Source organism: Aegilops tauschii, chromosome 1, assembly GCF_002575655.3.
Source record: "Aegilops tauschii subsp. strangulata cultivar AL8/78 chromosome 1, Aet v6.0, whole genome shotgun sequence".
NCBI lineage: Eukaryota > Viridiplantae > Streptophyta > Magnoliopsida > Poales > Poaceae > Aegilops > Aegilops tauschii.
This window is the reverse complement of record NC_053035.3, coordinates 69,779,526-69,798,954: the sequence shown is the minus strand read 5'-3', so window position 1 is coordinate 69,798,954 and position 19,429 is coordinate 69,779,526.

The window sequence follows — 19,429 nt, the reverse complement described above, 5'->3', positions numbered from 1 at the left end:
GCGTCTTCCCCGGCTCCGCGTCGTCCCCTTCCTAGGCCTCGCCGTCGTCCACCGCCGTGGTGCTCTCCGTGCGGCGTGGTCAATGTGGTCAAGGAACGACTTCCATCGGAAGAGTACTGTACGTGGAGAGGCTGACAGCTGGCTCCACGGCCACAGCCCAGTTTTTTTGTGATTTGCCAAGTAAGTCGCTTTGTCAGGCCTGTTGGGCTGCAAATCTTTCAAGACGAGGAGAGCTTTCATTCGGCTGGCCGAGAAAATGGCCCATCAGTAATGAGAAATGGGCTGTACATTTTTAAAACACATCAAACCGACAATTAGTTTCAAATATCATTTTTTTTCATTTCAAGATTTTAAATTACATTAATTTTTATGCGTGGAGAATTTGTTGGATTTTATATTGATATACATTTATTTTTAAAATCAGTTTGAATGTGAGTCGAAATTTCGGGATTAAAAACAGTTCGGACCGCACCGAAATATGCAAAATTTCGTATAATTTTTTAACCGTGGCCACAATATGGGCTGTAATGCTAACAAAAAGAATATGGGCTCCAAAAAAAACCTCAAGAATTAGCAAATGGGCTGTAAATTATTAGAAATAATGGCAGATGGGCTGTATGATGTTTTCCACAGATTTGAGGCTTTCCTAAAAAAAGGTTGACGCACAAGCACTGACTGTTGGATGTCCATCCAACGGCCGTCGTGCTTCTTCAATCTCTGCTCTTCCTGCTCCAGCTGCTCAAACAAGCGCCGACGGGACTGCCTGCTCCCTCCTCCCCGCGGCCGGCTGTGCTGCCGCGCAGGCCTCACCGCCCCACCGTACTCCCATCGCTGGCCTAGCCATCCCTCTACTCACCCACACCTGCTGTTATTCTCCGGCGATGGCAGACGAACCAGTAAACCCTCGTACAGTCGTACTCCCCTCCGCGTGGGAAACAACTGCCGAGTCTTCCCTGCCTCCGTGTCGTCCCCTTCCTAGGCCTCGCCGTCATCCACCGCCGTGGTGCTCTCGGCGCGGTGTGGTCAATGTGATCAACGACCGACTTCCATCGGAAGAGTACTGTGCGTGGAGACGCTGACAGCTGGGTCCACGGCCGCAGCAAGGAAGTGCCTCCTTATTACGCGCAAAATAATTATTCCTCCACCTGACAGCGGGGACCCACCAGACGGGCCACCGTATTTCGCAAAAAAAACGTTCCCCCCCTGACTGCTGGGACCCACCAGCTACACCTTCGCACGCAAGGAAGTGCGTCCGGGCAAAAAAACAAAACGATTCGCCCCCGTGACTGCTGGGACCCACCAGCTACATCTTCGCACGCAAGGAAGTGCCTGACAGTCAGGACCCACCTGGTCGAAGCGTACATAGCGTTGTCATTCTGGTCGCGAACGTGTATGTACATATATACTGGTGGATGTAGAGGCGCGCACGTGTCGTAGTAGAGGCGCGTACGTGTCGTAGTAGAGGCGCGCACGTAGCATGTACACGTACGTACAGCGGCCAGGGTGCAAGAAAGAAAATACGGCCACGTATGTGTACATACGGGCGGGGTCTCGAACGCCTACTCGCGCATACATACGACCAGGGCTCGTGTACATGGCTGGGTCGAAACGGAGAAACAGCGTCGTCATCGTGTTCATGGGGAGGCAACGAAATGCGTCGTGTTCATGGGGAGGCAACGGAATGCGTCGTGTTCATCGGGAGGCAACGGAACGCGTGGGAGCCAACCGGCTGGGATGGAACGGAATGCGTGGTCGTGTTCATCGGGAGGGCTTGGATAGAACAGGCGATGGAAACAAGGCCTGGCGTACCGCACAACGGAGGAAACGGACCTCCTACGTTCGGAACGGGGTCCTGTTGATCGGGAGGGGTCTGGCGTACCGCAAAACGGAGGAAACAGACCTCCTACGGTCGAAACGGGGGTCCTGTTGATCGGGAAGAGTGTGGCGTACCGCAAAACGGACGAAACGGACCTCCTACGGTCGAAACGGGGGTCCTGTTGATCGGGAGGGGTGTGGCGTACCGCAAAACGGACGAAACAGACCTCCTACGGTCGAAACGGGGGTCCTGTTCATCGGGAGGGGTGTGGCGTACCGCAAAACGGGACTCCACGGGATACTGTTCATCTCCACCGTCGACCTCCTCCAGCCTCCACGGGCTCCTGTTCATCCAGCCTCCACCGCGCGCTACTCCGCCGGCTACTGTTCAACCACCCCTCCACGGGCACCCCTCCACCGTCTACTGTTCATCCAGCCCTCCACACCACGGGGTCCTGTTTAACCACCCCTCCACGGGCACCCCTCCACCGTCTACTGTTCATCCAGCCCTCCACACCACGGGGTCCTGTTCAACCACCCCTCCACAGACACCCCTCCACCGTCTACTGTTCATCTAGCCCTCCACCACACCACGGGGTCCTGGTCATCCAGAGGCAACGCCACCGCTCACTGTTCATCCAAACTCCCCCCCGCAACGCTCACTGTTCATCCCAGAGGCAGCATCGATCGGCTTCAGTTAGCAGCAGTAGCGAAGGAATCGCTCGATCGGGTTCAGTTAACAGCCATCGATCGATCGCTCGGGTTCAGTAACGCGTAGCCTGCAGTGCAATCGCTCGGGTTCAGTTAGAGCCCAACACCTCGCTCGGGTTTAGTTAGAGCCAACGCCTCACACACACGCGCGTACGTGTACGAGAGAAACACGCATCGCTCGGCCCCCGACCTCCCACCGTAACCGGGAACTCCCTGAAATTTTCCTCGCCCTCGCTTCTACCACGGTTTTTTCCGTCATGGATGGCCCAAAGAATGTCATGCAGCTGCGTCTCCGGCCCACCAAAAACCCATTTTCTGTCATGATTTTTTGTCATAGAAGTAGGAGCGCACCACATCTATGATGATACCGGGTTTTGTCACAATTATCGTCATAGAAGTGTCATATGTATGACATAAAAAAATTTCGTTCAGCCCAAAATGTCACGGATGTGTCTTTTTCTTGTAGTGGCTACAGGGCGTGGTCGCCACCGAACCCACCTCGCCGGCGCCGCCTCGAGGGGATAAGGGCAACGCCTCGGGCGCCTCTCCCACTCACCTCACCACTTGCCCCGCTCCGCCTCTCCCTCTCCCCACCAGATTCCTCCTCGCCTCCCCCTCGTTCCCCGTCCACCTCCGAGCGCAGTCGCCGCCGCCCTCCGTCGTTGTCGCGGCCACCGGCGGCCCCGCGCCCGCTGACCCTGTCGGTGAGCTCCGCCGGGGTCGACTCCTTCGACTGGCGCCCTCTGCTGGAACCGGAATGCACCGTAGCCGCCGTTCGTCCTCGTCCCCATCTCCGGCTGCCGTCGATCTTCTTCGTCTCCGGCGCCATCTCTGCTGCTACTAAACCTCCAAGGGCCACCGTGCGTGCCGCAAGGTGAGCCCCTATTCCTCTCCCATCTCTCTATTCCCTCTCGCACGCCCTCTAGCTCCCCCTACCTCTGCGGCCGAGCCCTCCGCCGTGTACGCTCATCGCCGGCGTGGTTTCAGTGATCCGTTGGTCACGCGCGCATGCCCACTTGCTTTGTTGGCCCGCGTAGACGCCGTAGGTACCTTGCGTCGCTTTTTTTGCTCGCCGTAGCCTAGATTCCAACGACGCCCGAAGTCCAGCGTCCGCTGCGGTGCTCGCCGCCGTCACCTCCGTCCACCTCCCGCCTCGTAACCACTCCGGTTGGACGCGGCGTCTTCTTCCCGTTCGAGTGCGCCAAGTCGCGCGAAAAACGGACGCCCGTAGGCGAATCCCGACGCTCCCCTGGCCGCTCCGCCGTGGTTTCGGCTCGTCTGAGCCACTCCGGCGCCGGCCGCCGACGTGGCACACCTGGGGCCACCCCCGGGTCACTGCCAGTGGGGCCCCTGGTCCCCTGTTGACCAGTTGACCTGGTCAACTGTGCTGACTGGGCAGGCCCTAGCCACTGACGTGCAGGCCCCACCGCTTATTCCTCTAACTAAAATGTTTTAATAATTAAAACTAATTAGTTTAGCTAATTAGTCTATGACAGGTGGGGTCCAGTAGCTAATTAACCTAGATTAGTTAGTTTAATACACCGTTAGACTAACAGAGGCTGACATGTGGGTCCCACTGGACCCACAGGCCAGGTTTGACCTGGTCAGCCGCCCTGCTGACTGCTGATGTCACTGTGACATCATGCTGATGCAATAAACCCTTCTGTTAATTTAAATAATTCCAGAAAATACTTTAAATCTTTAGAAAATCGTAGTTAATAAACCGTAGCTCAGATGAAAAAGCTTTATACATGAAAGTTGCTCAGAACGACGAGGCGAATCCGAATACACAGTCTGTTTACCTGTCAGATGCCTCTAACTATATGAACATGGAACATTCCCCCTCCGGTCATCTGTCTGACACAGGTCCGGAACCGGGAAAACATTCCCGGTTGAATTCCCCCTTCACCTATATCGCGTAGTAATGCGTTAGAACACCCCTAGCACCGCTTTTTGTCTTGTCATGCATTCGTTTGCTCTGTATTTACTGTTTCTTCCCCCTCTTCTTCTCCGGTAGACCCCGAGACCGCTGCTGATGCCCCTGTGATCGACTGCTTCGACGATGACCCCCTCCTTCTCACCTGAGCAACTAGGCAAGCCCCCCTTTGATCATCCCGATATCGCCCATTCCATTCTCTCATGCTTGCATTAGATTTTGCTACTGTTATTGTTGGCTCCTATTCTGATGCATAGCCTGCTTTTGTAACCTGCTCATTGTTACCTACCTGCTTATCCTAAACTGCTTAGTATAGGTTGGTTAGTGATCCATCAGTGACCCCCCACCTTGTCCTTGTTGCCCCTGCTTCATCATTGAAGACCCAATCAACGGGATCGAAGACCAGGCCCCAGAACCGCACATCACTTTCCCCTTAGTTGCTCGACACTACTGGGTTACTATCGAGTGCCGAGGGTGGGACCTCTACAGCACTTCAGATGTTAACCCTGTAGTATAGCTATTCGGTCGTGGTCATCAGGGGGTGATTCCGCCTTAACCACTTCCGATACGACTCTGTCGTGCAACCCCCCAAGTGTGAACCTCGGGGGTGGTTCCTCTTACGTTCACCTTGATGATTACATCGAGTGGAATTCACCGGGGGTGATTCCTCGGGTTTTCCCCTTGATGTTTGGACACATGGATACTTGGACTTTACCACTGTTACTTGGAAAGGCGGGTCGACCCTGAGGGGTACCCGCGAGTGATGTGGAGACGGGTTGACCTAGAGGGTGCCCGCGAGATAATTACGAGGCGTGGCCGGGCATTTCTAGCCCTTGCCGCAAGTCCTCGAGACGGGGCAACGGGGTCACATCTTTCGTGAGTCTCTGCTTGTTACCGCGTGCTCCTAATCCACTATGATTTGGATATTTGATCTGAGGGGCCTTTGGCCTGATAGCACTAACCATCACGTGGGCATAGTATGGGCGTTCTGCGTCGTATACATCAGCCGAAGCTTAATAGACGTTAGCGACTAAGCGGCGCGCGCCGGGTTGGACTGCGTAAGCACCTGCCTTTTTGAAGGAGGTAGCTAGGTCTGCTCACCGGCCGCCCTCGCAACGTGCAGGAGTTCCCAGGGAGATGGCCCATGACCCCTGGGGGCATAGGTTTAGTCCGGCGTGCTGACCTCTCTATTAAGCCTAGTTCGGGTTGCGGCGTATTGTTTGGCCGAGGCCGGGCATGACCCAGGAAAGTGTATCTGGCCGGAGTTAATCGAGCGTGGTGGGTAAGTTGGTGCACCCCTGCAGGGAAGAAAACATCTATCGATAGCCTGTCCTACGGTAACAGACACTTGGAGTTGTATCCCGATCGATACAACTAGAACTGGATACTTGTGATGAGAATTGGATTGTGATGAGAAATGGATAGTATGGCTCTGGGATTGCTTTCTCGCAGGGAGTCGAGAAAGGATCTCTGGCCGAGGTTGATAACACTACTACTACTTTACTTTATGCTACTCTACTCCCTCCTGTTGCTGCAAGATGGTGGTTTCCAGAAGATGCTAGTCTTCGATAGGACTAGGTTCTCCCCTCTATTCTGGCTTTTCTGCAGCCCAGTCCACATATACAACCTTCCTTTGATAATGTTGCATATGTAGTGTAGATCCTTGCTTGCGAGTACTTTGGATGAGTACTCACGGTTGCTTTGCTCCCCCTTTCCCCCTTTCTTCTCCTTTCCGGTTGATGCAACCAGATGTCGGAGCCCAGGAGCCAGATGCCACCGACGATGCCTGCTACTACATGGAGACCGCTGACGACCAGGAGTAGTCAGGAAGCTCCCAGGCAGGAGGCCTTGCCTCTTCGATCGTGTTGCTTTGTGCTAGCCTTCTTAAGGCAAACTTGTTTAACTCATGTCTGTACTCAGATATTGTTGCTTCCGCTGACTCTTGTGTTTTCGAGCTTATGTATTCGAGCCCTCGAGGCCCCTGGCTTGTAATATAAAGCTTGTATTATTTTAATTTGTGTCTAGAGTTGTGTTGTGATATCTTCCCGTGAGTCGTTGATCTTGATCGTACACATTTGCGTGTATGATTAGTGTACGATTGAATCGAGGGCGTCACACCTGGACACGCCCGTGATACGTCTCCAACGTATCTACTTTTCCAAACACTTTTGCCCTTGTTTTGGACTCTAACTTGCATGATTTGAATGGAACTAACCCGGACTGACACTGTTTTCAGCAGAATTGCCATGGTGTTATTTTTGTACAGAAATAAAAGTTCTCAGAATGACATGAAAATCCACGGAGATACGTTTTGGAAATAATAAAAAATACTGCCGAAAGAATCAGCATCAGGGGGCCCACACCCTGTCCACGAGGGTGCAGGGCGCGCCCCCTGCCTGGTGGGCCCCCCCTGGGACTCCACCGACCTCAACCCTGACTCCATATATTCACGTTCGGGGAGAAAAAAATCAGAGAGAAGGATTCACCGCGTTTTACGATACGGAGCCGCCGCCAAGCCCTAATCTCTCTTGGGAGGGCTGATCTGGAGTCCGTTCGGGGCTCCGGAAAGGGGAATCCGTCGTCGTCGTCATCATCAACCATCCTCCATCACCAATTTCATGATGCTCACCGCTGTGCGTGAGTAATTCCATCGTAGGCTTTCTGGACGGTGATGGGTTGGATGAGATTTACCATGTAATCGAGTTAGTTTTGTTAGGGTTTGATCCCTAGTATCCATTATGTTCTAAGATTGATGTTGCTATGACTTTGCTATGCTTAATTCTTGTCACTAGGGCCCGAGTGCCATGATTTCAGATCTGAACCCATTATGTTTTCATGAATATATGTGAGTTCTTGATCCTATCTTGCAAGTCGATAGTCACCTACTATGTGTTATGATCCGGCAACCCCGAAGTGACAATAATCGGGACCACTCCCGGTGATGACCGTAGTTTGAGGAGTTCATGTATTCACTAAGTGTTAATGCTTTGGTCCGGTACTCTATTAATAGGAGGCCTTAATATCCCTTAGTTTCCAATAGGACCCCGCTGCCACGGGAGGGTAGGACAAAAGATGTCATGCAAGTTCTTTTCCATAAGCACGTATGACTATATTCGGAATACATGCCTACATTACATTGATGAACTGGAGCTAGTTCTGTATCACCCTATGTTATAACTGTTGCATGAGGAATCGCATCCGACATAATTATCCATCATTGATCCATTGCCTACGAGCTTTTCACATATTGATCTTTTCTTAATTACTTTTCCGTTGCCACTGTTACAATTACTACAAAAACTGCTACTGTTACTTTTGCCACCGTTACCGTTACTTCCATACTACCTTTCTACTAAATACTTTGCTGCAGATATTAAGTCTTTCTGGTGTGGTTGAATTGACAATTCAGCTGCTAATATTTGAGAATATTCTTTGGCTCCCCTTGTGTCGAATTGGGTTGAATACTCTACCCTCGAAAACTGTTGCGATCCCCTATACTTGTGGGTTATCAATACTATTTTCTGGCGCCGTTGCCGGGGAGCATAGCTCTATTCTTTGAGTCACTTGGGATTTATATCTGTTTATCACTATGAGGAACTTGAAAGACGAAAGAACCAAGATTTATCCCTCAACTACGAGGGGAGGTAAGGAACTACCATCTAGCTCTGCACTTGTGTGACGCCCCCGATTTGATCGTACACTGCACGCAAACGTGTACGATCAAGATCAGGGACTCATGGGAACATATCACAACACAACTCTAAAAACATAAATAAGTCATAAAAGCAACATAATACAAGCCAGGGGCCTCGAGGGCTCGAATACAAGTGCTCGATCATAGACGAGTCAGCGGAAGCAACAATATCTGAGTACAGACATAAGTTAAACAAGTTTGCCTTAAGAAGGCTAGCACAAACTATGATACAGATCGAAAGAGGCGCATGCCTCCTGCCTGGGATCCTCCTAAACTACTCGTGGCTGTCGTCAGCGGCCTGCATGTAGTAGTAGGCACCTCCGGTGTAGTAGGAGTCGTCGTCGACGGTGGCGTCTGGCTCCTCAGCTCCAGCATCTGGTTGCGACAACCAGGTAGAATGGAAAGAAGGGAAAGAGGGAGAAAAGCAACCGTGAGTACTCATCCAAAGTACTCGCAAGCAAGGATCTACACTACATATGCATGGGTATCTATGTAAAGGGGCAATATCGGTGGACCGAACTGCAGAATGCCAGAATAAGAGGGGGATAGCTAGTCCTGTCGAAGACTACGCTTCTAGCAGCCTCCATCTCGCAGCATGTAGAAGAGAGTAGATGGTAAGTTCACCAAGTAGCATCGCATAGCATAACCCTACCCGGCGATCCTCTGCTCGTCGCCCTGTTAGAGAGCGATCACCGGGTTGTATCTGGCACTTGGAAGGGTGTGTTAATTAAGTATCCGGTTCTAGTTGTCATAAGGTCAAGGTACAACTCCAGGTCGTCCTGTTACCGAAGATCACGGCTATTCGAATAGATAAACTTCCCTGCAGGGGTGGACCACATTACCCAACACACTCGATCCCCTTTGGCCGGACACACTTTTCTGGGTCATGTCCGGCCTCGGAAGATCAACACGTCGCAGCCCCACCTAGGCACAACAGAGAGGTCAGCACACCGGTCTAAATCCTATGCGCGCAGGGGTCTGGGCCCATCGCCTATTGCACACCTGCACGTTGCGTGGGCGGCCGGAGAGCAGACCTAGCAACCTCCATTACAAAGGAAGTTGCGTTACGCGGTCCAACCCGGCGCGCGCCGCTCAGTCGCTGACGTCAAGAAGGCTTCGGCTGATACCATGACGTCGAGTGCCCATAACTGTTACCGCGTAGTTGGTTAGTGTGTATAGGCCAGCGGCCAGACTCAGATCAAATACCAAGATCTCGTTAAGCATGTTAATTGAAGTATCCGCGAACGCCGACCAGGGCCAGGCCCACCTCTCTCCTAGGTGGTCTCAACCTGCCCTGTCGCTCCGCCACAAAGTAACAGTCGGGGGCCGTCGGGAACCCAGGCCCACCTCTACCTGGATGTAGCCACCTGCCCCTTCAGCCCCCATCTCTGAACAGTATCAGAGGGAATGTAACAGTATTAAGTATATAGCATATGCCCGTAATCACCTCCCGAAGTGATCACGGCCCAGTAGTATAGCATGGCAGACGGACAAGAGTGTAGGGCCACTGATTGAATACTAGCATCCTATACTAAGCATTTAGGATTGCAGGTAAGGGTAACAACTGTAGCAACAATGACAGGCTATGCAGCAGAATAGGAATAACCGAAAGTAGTAACATGCTGCACTACTCTAAGGCAAGCAGTAGACAGAAGAATAGGTGATATCTGGTGATCAAGGGGGGCTTGCCTGGAAGCTTTGTTGTACAGGAAGAAGGGTCGTCGGTGACGTAGTCGTACTCGGTGGCATCAGCGCCGGTCTCGGGGTCTACCGGGGAAGGAGAGGGGGGAAGAAACAGTAAATACGGAGCAAACAAAGCATCACAAAACATAAGGAGGCAATACGCGGTGCTAGGTGTGCCCTAACGTGGTAGGAGGTGATACCGACGAAGGGGGGAAACATCCGAGAAAGTATTTCCGGTGTTTCCCGTTTTCGGACAGATGAACCGGAGGGGGAAAGTTGCGTGTTTGCTATGCTAGGGATGTGTGGCGGACGAACGGGCTGCGTATCCGGATTCGTCTCGTCGTTCTGAGCAACTTTCATATACAGAGTTTTTCCATCCGAGCTACGGTTTATTTTATATTAATTTTAAAAGATTTAAATCATTTTTAGGATTTATTTAATTATTTTAAATCAACATTATCCAGAATAGTGTTTGCTGACGTCAGCATGACGCCAGCAGTCGACAGGGCGTTGACTGGGTCAAACTGACGTGTGGGTCCCACATGTCATACCCCGTTAACTAATTAACTAAATTAATTAGTTTAATTAACAGATTAGTTATGTTAGTTAATTAATTAGGCTAATCTAATCAGGATTAATTAAGTTAATTAATTCTTTAATTAATTAATTAATATTCGAGTTATTTTTAGTTATTTTTTACTTATTTTTATTTTTTCTCTTAATTCTTTTTTTTGTAAAAACTTTCTGGGGCTAGGCCCCACATGTCATAGGTCCAGAAGGTGCGGGCGAGCGGGCGACGGGTACGGGCGCTGTTGCCCAGCCCGAACGGGCGCCGATGCGGGAGCGAGCGCCGACAGGGGGTGCTGGGCGGCGGAGGAGCAGCGGGGCACTGCGGTGGAGCAGCGCGGGGCCGGTGGCAGAGGAAGCGGGGAGTGGCAGGGGCTGCGGGCGCGCTGGAGCAGACGAGCAGTGGAGCGGCGAGTAGGGGGCAGACGGTGCACGGCGACGGCGCGGTGGAGCGGGGCGAAGGGCGCGGGCAGGTGCGGTCGCGCGCGGTGGCGCGGCGACGGACCAGCAGAGGCGAGGCGTGGAGCGCGACGACGGCATGGTGCGCTTGGCTGCGGGCGCGGCCTTCGGCGCAGCAGGGCGCCAAGCGCAGCGGCTAGGCGCGAACAAAGGGGCCCGCGCGGGTGCCGGCGAGGCAAGGGCAGGAAGGAGGCGGCGCGCCGAGCGAGGCCGTGGCGGACGGGGTAGCACACGAGGGAGGCGGCCAGGGTCGGGTGGGCGCGGAGTCAGGCGTGCGGGCGTGCCGCGCGCGGCGAACGACGCCTGGCAAAGAGGAAAAAGGGGGAAGGACGACGGCTCACCGGCCCCTGCAGATGTGCGTACGCGGGCTCGGGGAGGAGGACGAGGACGGGCGAGGTCGAGGCGGCGGTGCTCCGGGGAGGTGGTCCGGCGAGGAGGAGGATGGGGACGACGTGCGGCGACAGAGTCGTGGCGGCGCGGGGCTCCGGCGATGTGGTCCTCACAGGCGGCGTCAGGGGCAATGGGCAACGACGTCGAGTCGCGTGGGACGGGCAGCGCGGTTGGCGACGGGATCGTGCCCCCGATCTCAATCCAGATGGGGGGAAGGGAGAGAGCGAGTAGGGGAGGGCAGTGGGTGTCGGTGGGTTAGGGTTCGGTGGTGTGAAGGCCTAAGTAGGCCAGTTAGGTGGGCCGACCTAGCTAGGCCGGTTGGGCCGAATGGCCCATGGGAGGGGGGATCCTTTGTTTATTTTGTTTTGTTTTACTTTTTCTTATTTTTCTTTTCTGTTTTCTTTTAGTTCCTAATTATTTTAGTTTTAATAAAATACCAAAGTGGCACCTAAATTGATGCTACAACTTATGTCACAACCACAAAAAGTTTCATGCCAAAATAATATAGTTTAGTATTTTACAAAATATAAAGGCATTTAATTAATGGTTTTAGCTACTGATTTAATTACTTAAGGGCATTTAAATCTTTTATAAAAATGTGGTTTCTCCATCATAATTACCTATGCATTATTTGGCACAAACCGAACATTTTAGTTTTAATATTTGAAAACTTGTGTGGTTTGCCTTTAACTCAAATTTGAATTTGAATCGTTTTGAACTAACGCGAGATTAGCAACGGTTACGGAGGTGACGTGGCATCATTAGCAGAGAATTATTGTAGTTTAATTATCCGGGCATCACAACTTGATTCACCTTCTGTTTTGAGTAAACTTGCGACACCTACTCCTGCTATTGATTCTGATATGTCGCATGTTATTGATGATGCCATTTCTGCTATGCATGATGCTTATGATGAAACTACTTCTATGCTTGATAATACTGTGCCATAAGGTGAATTTCTTGATGAACAACTTGCTAGGGTTAGAGAGAATGAAATTATTGAAACAGATAATATTGATGAAAGTGATGATGAAGATTCTCCCCCTAGATATGAATAGCCTGATGTGCCTGAGGGTTATGTTATGGATGAAGAAACTGCTAGGGACATTTTTGCTTGCAAAGATATATATGATCTTAAGAAACTATTAGCTACGCTGAAAGAAAAGTCTTTGAATGCTAGAATGAAATATGACCCTGCTTTTGCTACTTCACCTATCTGTATTTCTGATAAGGATTATGAATTCTCTGTCGCTCCTGAGTTAATTACTTTGGTTGAATCTGATCCTTTTTATGGCTATGAATCTGAAACTGTTGTGGCACATCTTACTAAATTGAATGATATAGCCACCCTATTCACTCATGAGGAAAAAATTCGTTACTACTATATCCTTAAGTTATTTCCGTTCTCATTAAGGGTGATGCTAAAACATGGTTTAATTCTCTTGCTCCAGGTTGTGTGCGTAGTCCCCAGGATATGATTTATTACTTCTCTGCTAAATATTTCCCTGCTCATAAGAAACAAGCTACCTTAAGGGAAATATATAATTTTGTACAAATTGAAGAAGAGAGTCTCCCACAAGATTGGGGGAGGCTTCTCCAATTACTTAATGCTTTGCCTGATAATCCTCTCAAGAAAAATAAAATACTTGATATCTTTTATAATGGACTAACCGATGCTTCCAGAGACCACCTAGATAGTTGTGCCGGTTGTGTTTTCAGGGAAAGAACTGTTGGGCAAGCTGAATTGCTATTGAATAATATATTGAGTAATGATAATGATTGGACACTTCCTGAACCAACTCCTAAGCCAACTCCGAAGAAAAGGGGTATTTTATTTCTCAGTCCTGAAGATATGCAAGAGGCAAAGAAATCTATAAAAGAAAAGAGTATTAAAGCTGAAGATGTTAAGAATTTACCACCTATTGAAGATATACATGGTCTTAATAACCCGACACAGGTAGTAGAGGTAAATTCTCTCTATAGATTTGATGAAGGTGATATCCCTCGTAATAAGCATGCTAGTCAATGCTTGGATGAGTTTGATAATTTTATTGTTAAACAAGAAAACTTCAATGCTTATGTTGGTAGACAATTGAAACGTAATGCTTATATGATTGACCACTTGAGTGATTATATGTCTAGAGTTAAAGGTGAACTTAAACTTATTAGTAAACATGCTTCTATGGTTACCACTCAAGTAGAACAAGTGCTTAAAGCCCAAGATGATTTGCTCAATGAATTAAATAATAAGAAAAATGATAATGCTGTTAGAGTTATGACTAGAGGGGGTAAAATGACTCAGGAACCTTTGTATCCTGAGGGCCACCCTAAGAGAGTTGAGCAAGATTCTCAGAGAACTAATGTTGATGCACCTAGTCCTAAGAGGAAGAAAAAGAAAAATGATAGGACTTTGCATGCTTCTAGTGAACCTGTTGTTGACACACCTGAGAATCCCAATGATATTTCTATTTCTGATGGTGAAACACAATCTGGTGATGAACATGAACCTAGTGATAATGTTAATGATGATGTTCATGTTGATGCTCAACCTAGCAATAACAATGATGTAGAGATTGAACCTGCTGTTGATCTTGATAACCCACAATCAAAGAATCAACGTTATGATAAGAGAGACTTCTTTGCTAGGAAGCACGGTAAAGAAAGAGAACAATGAGTTCAGAAACCCATGCCTTTCCCTCCTAAACCATCCAAGAAAAAGGATGATGAGGATTTTGAGAGCTTTGCTGAAATGATTAGACCTATCTTTTTGCGTATGCGTTTGACTGATATGCTTAAAATGAATCCTTATGCTAAGTACATGAAAGATATTGTTACAAATAAAAGAAAGATACCGGAAGATGAAATTTCCACCATGCTTGCTAATTATACTTTTAAGGGTGGAATACCAAAGAAACATGGAGATCCAGGAGTACCAACTATACCATGCTCCATTAAAAGAAACTATGTTAAAACTGCTTTATGTGATCTTGGAGCCGGTGTTAGTGTTACGCCTCTCTCTTTATACCGTAGACTTGATTTCAATAAGTTGACACCTACTGAAATATCTTTGCAAATGACCGATAAATCAACTGCTATACCTGTCGGCATTTGTGAGGATGTGCCTGTTGTGGTTGCCAACGTTGCTATTTTAACGGACTTTGTTATTCTTGATATTCCCGAGGACGATAGTATGTCGATCATCCTTGGTAGACCCTTTTTGAATACTGCAGGGGATGTTATTGATTGCAACAGAGGCAATGTCACTTTTCATGTTAATGGTAATGAGCATACGGTACACTTTCCAAGAAAACAACCTCAAGTCCACAGTATCAATTCTATTGGAAAATTTCCAACGATTATTATTGGAGGTTTTGAATTCCCTCTTCCTATTGTCAAGAAGAAATATGATATTCTTATTGTTGGGGACATGCATATCCCCGTTGAGGTAACTTAGTGTTATTCGAAAATTCTCTGGTTTCATGCGATTCGGAAAGAGTCTGTTAACAAGACTTGATCAACCTTGTTAGTGGATTTCTTTTGATGAGTATGAGATGGATGAAGTTAGAAAGCACAACTCTCTGTACCTTCCTTTTACTTTCTGTTATTTAGATTAAATAAAGCAAAATAGTATTTTCTGTCTGTTTTCTGAATTATCCTTGTAATAAAAATACCCCGAAAATAAAAGTTCTCCAAACGTCCTGAAAATGAAATATGATTTTTTGTAGAATATTTAAGAATGTCTGGCACTGAGAACACACCAGGGGGCTCCACCATTTGGCCACGAGGGTGCAGGGCACGCCCACCCCCCTCGGGCACGCCCCCCTGCCTCGTGGGCCCCACGTGGACCCCTACACTTATTCCAGCACCCACTCACTTCGTCTTCCTCCAGAAAAATCCTCCCATAGCTCAAGCCCGTGTTCTAGCTCATCTTGCTGCCATTTTCAATCTCCTTGCTCAAAGCTCCATTCACAAAACTGTTTTGGGGGATTGTTCTTCGGTATGTGACTCCTCCAATGGTCCAATTAGTTTGTGTTCTAGTGCTTTATTTAGTGCAAATTTTTGCTGCTAAGGTGACCCTGTTCTTGATCTTGCATGTCAAATTTATACGGTCCAAAGTAGTTCTAATGCATGATTTAGCCTCTAGGCACTTGTGGGAGTAGTTGCTATCAATCTTGTTTAGTTTTGTTAACTTTTATTTTGAGTCACTAAAAATTTCAGAAGTTTTTCAGAGAAAGAAAATGATGAAGAGATTTTTGAGGGGCTCCTCGAGCCGAAGCTCGAAGGATAAGCAGAATGAGGAGAATAAAAAGCCCAAATACAATCTTCCTCGCACCGCGGAGGTTCGGCTGTGCGAATGGCCTTGTGATGCGTGCTTGAGAGCCGCTGCAATTTATGATGATTTTTATTACTTAGCTGAGAATGCAGGCCTCACCGACTTCCTCCACGACCAGCGCGAACAGTATCTCCTACTCACTAATATTTTCGTGCAAAATTTCTATTTCCATGCTAAGAAATCACCACCTTGAGTGGAGTTTCATTTATATGATGAGGTTAAGGAGATGTCACTCCATGATTTCTATCGGGTCTGCAAGATACCCTTTGTGGGCAGCATCGAGGAACCACACCGTAATAATGTGGAGGAATTTATTGATAGAATTGTTGTAGGGGAAACGAGGAAAGTATCCGATGCAAGAATCACTAGTATACATTTTCCTGTTCTACGTTACTTTGCGATATTTGCTAGTAGATGCTTAATAGGTCACGGGAACAGTGGAAATCTTAGTACTCCTGATCTTGTCATTTTGCACCATGCTTTGCTTCGAGATACAACTTTCAGCTTAGGCGCTATTGTTGCTAAACGATTAAGTCTGAACCGTACAAAGGGCCCTATCTTCGGAGGCATCTTTGCTTCACGTTTTGCAGCACACTTTGAGATACCTATTAGGCATTATGAGAAAGAGGAAAAGTTGCTGGCCCCTGTTTTTCTAGATTATAAGAGTATGTTAGCACATGACTTTATTGTTAAAAATAATAAGAAGATGCTTAAGTATAATTTGATATTTGATAAAACTCACTGTGAGACTATTATCTTGCATGCACCCTCTTTGTTTAACCTACTTTCAGGCACGTACCTCATCTTGCCCGAGGACATTTATGCATACTGGAGGATGACACAAGTTCCAGAGCCTGAGCCACCACTTGACCCTTATCGACAGTCTGTTTATCAGTGGGATCCGGAGGAGATCGCCAACCAGTGGCACCCCGAGGACACTCCTCCGTACACCGGAGAGAGTAGCTTCGATCCGTGGGCATAGACCAACTTAGGCCAAAAGCCTAAGCTTGGGGGAGTACGTATTTCTCACCGACATTACATTCATGTTCACACACTCATTCTAGTTGTCGGTGCTCATACTTTTCCATTGTACTATCCATGCTAGTTTATTTTCTTTTCTAAGTATTTTTCTTGTGTGTTTGAAAAATCTTAAGAAAAACAAAAAAATTAGTTGTAAATAGTTTTATTTCTTTTCTTTGGGGGTCGAGAGGAGAAGACCATGATGAAAATGTTGAGTGGCTCCCATATGCATTATTGTTGATTTAATCAAGAGCCCATATTACCTTGTCTTCTCCCTTGTATTGAATGCTTGCAGATTCCAGCTTAGTCCAATGCACGTGCACTATTATTATTATCCACACCATTCGGCCGTGCAAGTGAAAGGCAATAATGACGATATATGATGGACTGATTGAGATGAGAGAAGCTGGTATGAACTCGACCTATCTTGTTTTTGTAAATATGATTAGTTCATCGTTCCTGATTCAGCCTATTATGAATGAAACATGTTTGCAATGACAATTAGAGATTATAGTTGCTCATGCCATGCTTAATTTGCTAGGAGTTTATAATGGTTTACCTTGCGTGCCAACATGCTATTAAAATAGCTGTGATGTGGTATGATAGGGTGGTATCCTCCTTTGAACGATTCGAGTGGCTTGACTTGGCACATGTTCACGCATGTAGTTGAAACAAAATCAACATAGCCTCCACGATATTTATGTTCATGGTGATTTATATCCTACTCATGCTTGCACTCATTGTTGATTAATCTTAATGCATGTTCATGACTGTTGTCGCTCTCTAGTTGGTTGCTTCCCAGTCTCTTTCTAGCCATCACTTGTACTAAGCGGGAATACTGCTTGTGCATCCACTTACATAAACCCCAAAGTTATCCCATATCAGTCCACCATACCTTCCTATATGCGGTATTTACCTGTCGTTCCAAGTAAATTTGTATGTGCCAAACTCTAAACCTTCAAATGAAATTCTGCTTTGTATGCTCGAATAGCTCATGTATCAACTAGGGCTGTCTATATCTTCCATGCTAGGTGGGTTATTCTCACGATGAGTGGACTCCGCTCATCACTCACGAGAAAACGGCTGGTAACCGGGATGCCCAGTCCCATGCTCAAATCAAATCAAAATAATTGCAAACAAAACTCTCCCAGGATCGTTGTTAGTTGGAGGCACCCGTTATTTTGGGCAAGCCATGGATTGATGCTTGTTGGTGGTGGGGGAGTATAAACTTTACCATTCTATTTGGGAACCGCCTATAATGTGTGTAGCATGGAAGATATCGAGATATCTTGGTTGTTATGCTGACAATGAAAGTATGCCACTCAAAATATTATTTATCTCTGTTTCAAAACTCGAGCTCTAGCACCTCTGCAAATTCCCTACTTCCCTCTGCGAAGGGCCTATCTATTATTTTTATGTTGAGTCATCATCCCCTCTTATTAAAAAGCACCAGTTGGAGAGCACCGCTATCATTTGCATGCATTGTTATTAATTTACATTGAGTACGACTGTGACTGGATCTCTTTTACCATGAATTACAATGTCTAGTCAGTCCTTGATCTTCATAGGTGCTCTGCATTTATGTTTTGCGGTCTCAGAAAGGGCTAGCGAGATACCATCTTGTTATATCATGTTATGATTGTTTTGAGAAAGTGTTGTCATCTGAGATTTATTATTATTGCTCGCTAGTTGATTATGCCATTGATATGAGTAAACATGAGACCTAAATGTTATTGTGAATATGGTTAGTTCATAATCTTTGTTGAAAACTTGAATGCTGGCTTTACATATTTGCAACAACAAGATCAAACAAAGTTTGTAAAAGTTTTTCTTTATCACTTTCAGTTTTTAACTGAATTGGTTGAGGACAAGCAAAGGTTTAAGCTTGGGGAGTTGATACGTCTCCAACGTATCTACTTTTCCAAACAATTTTGCCCTTGTTTTAGACTAACTTGCATGATTTGAATGGAACTAACCCGGACTAACGCTGTTTTCAGCAGAATTGCCATGGTGTTATTTTTGTGCAGAAATAAAAGTTCTCGGAATGACCTGAAAATCCACGGAGATACGTTTTGGAAATAATAAAAAATACTGGCGAAAGAATCGGCATGAGGGGGCCCACACCTTGTCCACGAGGGTGCAGGGCGCGCCCCCTGCCTCGTGGGCCCCTGGGACTCCACCGACCTCAACCCTGACTCCATATATTCACGTTCGGGGAGAAAAAAATCAGAGAGAAGGATTCATCGCGTTTTACGATATGGAGCCGCCACCAAGCCCTAATCTCTCTCGGGAGGGCTGATCTGGAGTACGTTCGGGGCTCCAGAGAGGGGAATCCGTCGCCGTCGTCATCATCAACCATCCTCCATCACCAATTTCATGATGCTCACCGCCGTGCGTGAGTAATCCCATCGTAGGCTTGCTGGACGGTGATGGGTTGGATGAGATTTACAATGTAATCGTGTTAGTTTTTTTAGGGTTTGATCCCTAGTATCCATTATGTTCTAAGATTGATGTTGCTATGACTTTGCTATGCTTAATGCTTGTCATTAGGGCCCAAGTGCCATGATTTCAGATCTGAACCTATTATGTTTTCATGAATATATGTGAGTTCTTGATCCTATCTTGCAAGTCGATAGTCACCTACTATGTGTTATGATCCGGCAACCCTGAAGTGACAATAATCAGGACCACTCCCGGTGATGACCGTAGTTCGAGGAGTTCATGTATTCACTAAGTGTTAATGCTTTGGTCCGGTACTCTATTAAAAGGAGGCCCTAATATCCCTTAGTTTCCAATAGGACCCCGCTACCACGGGAGGGTA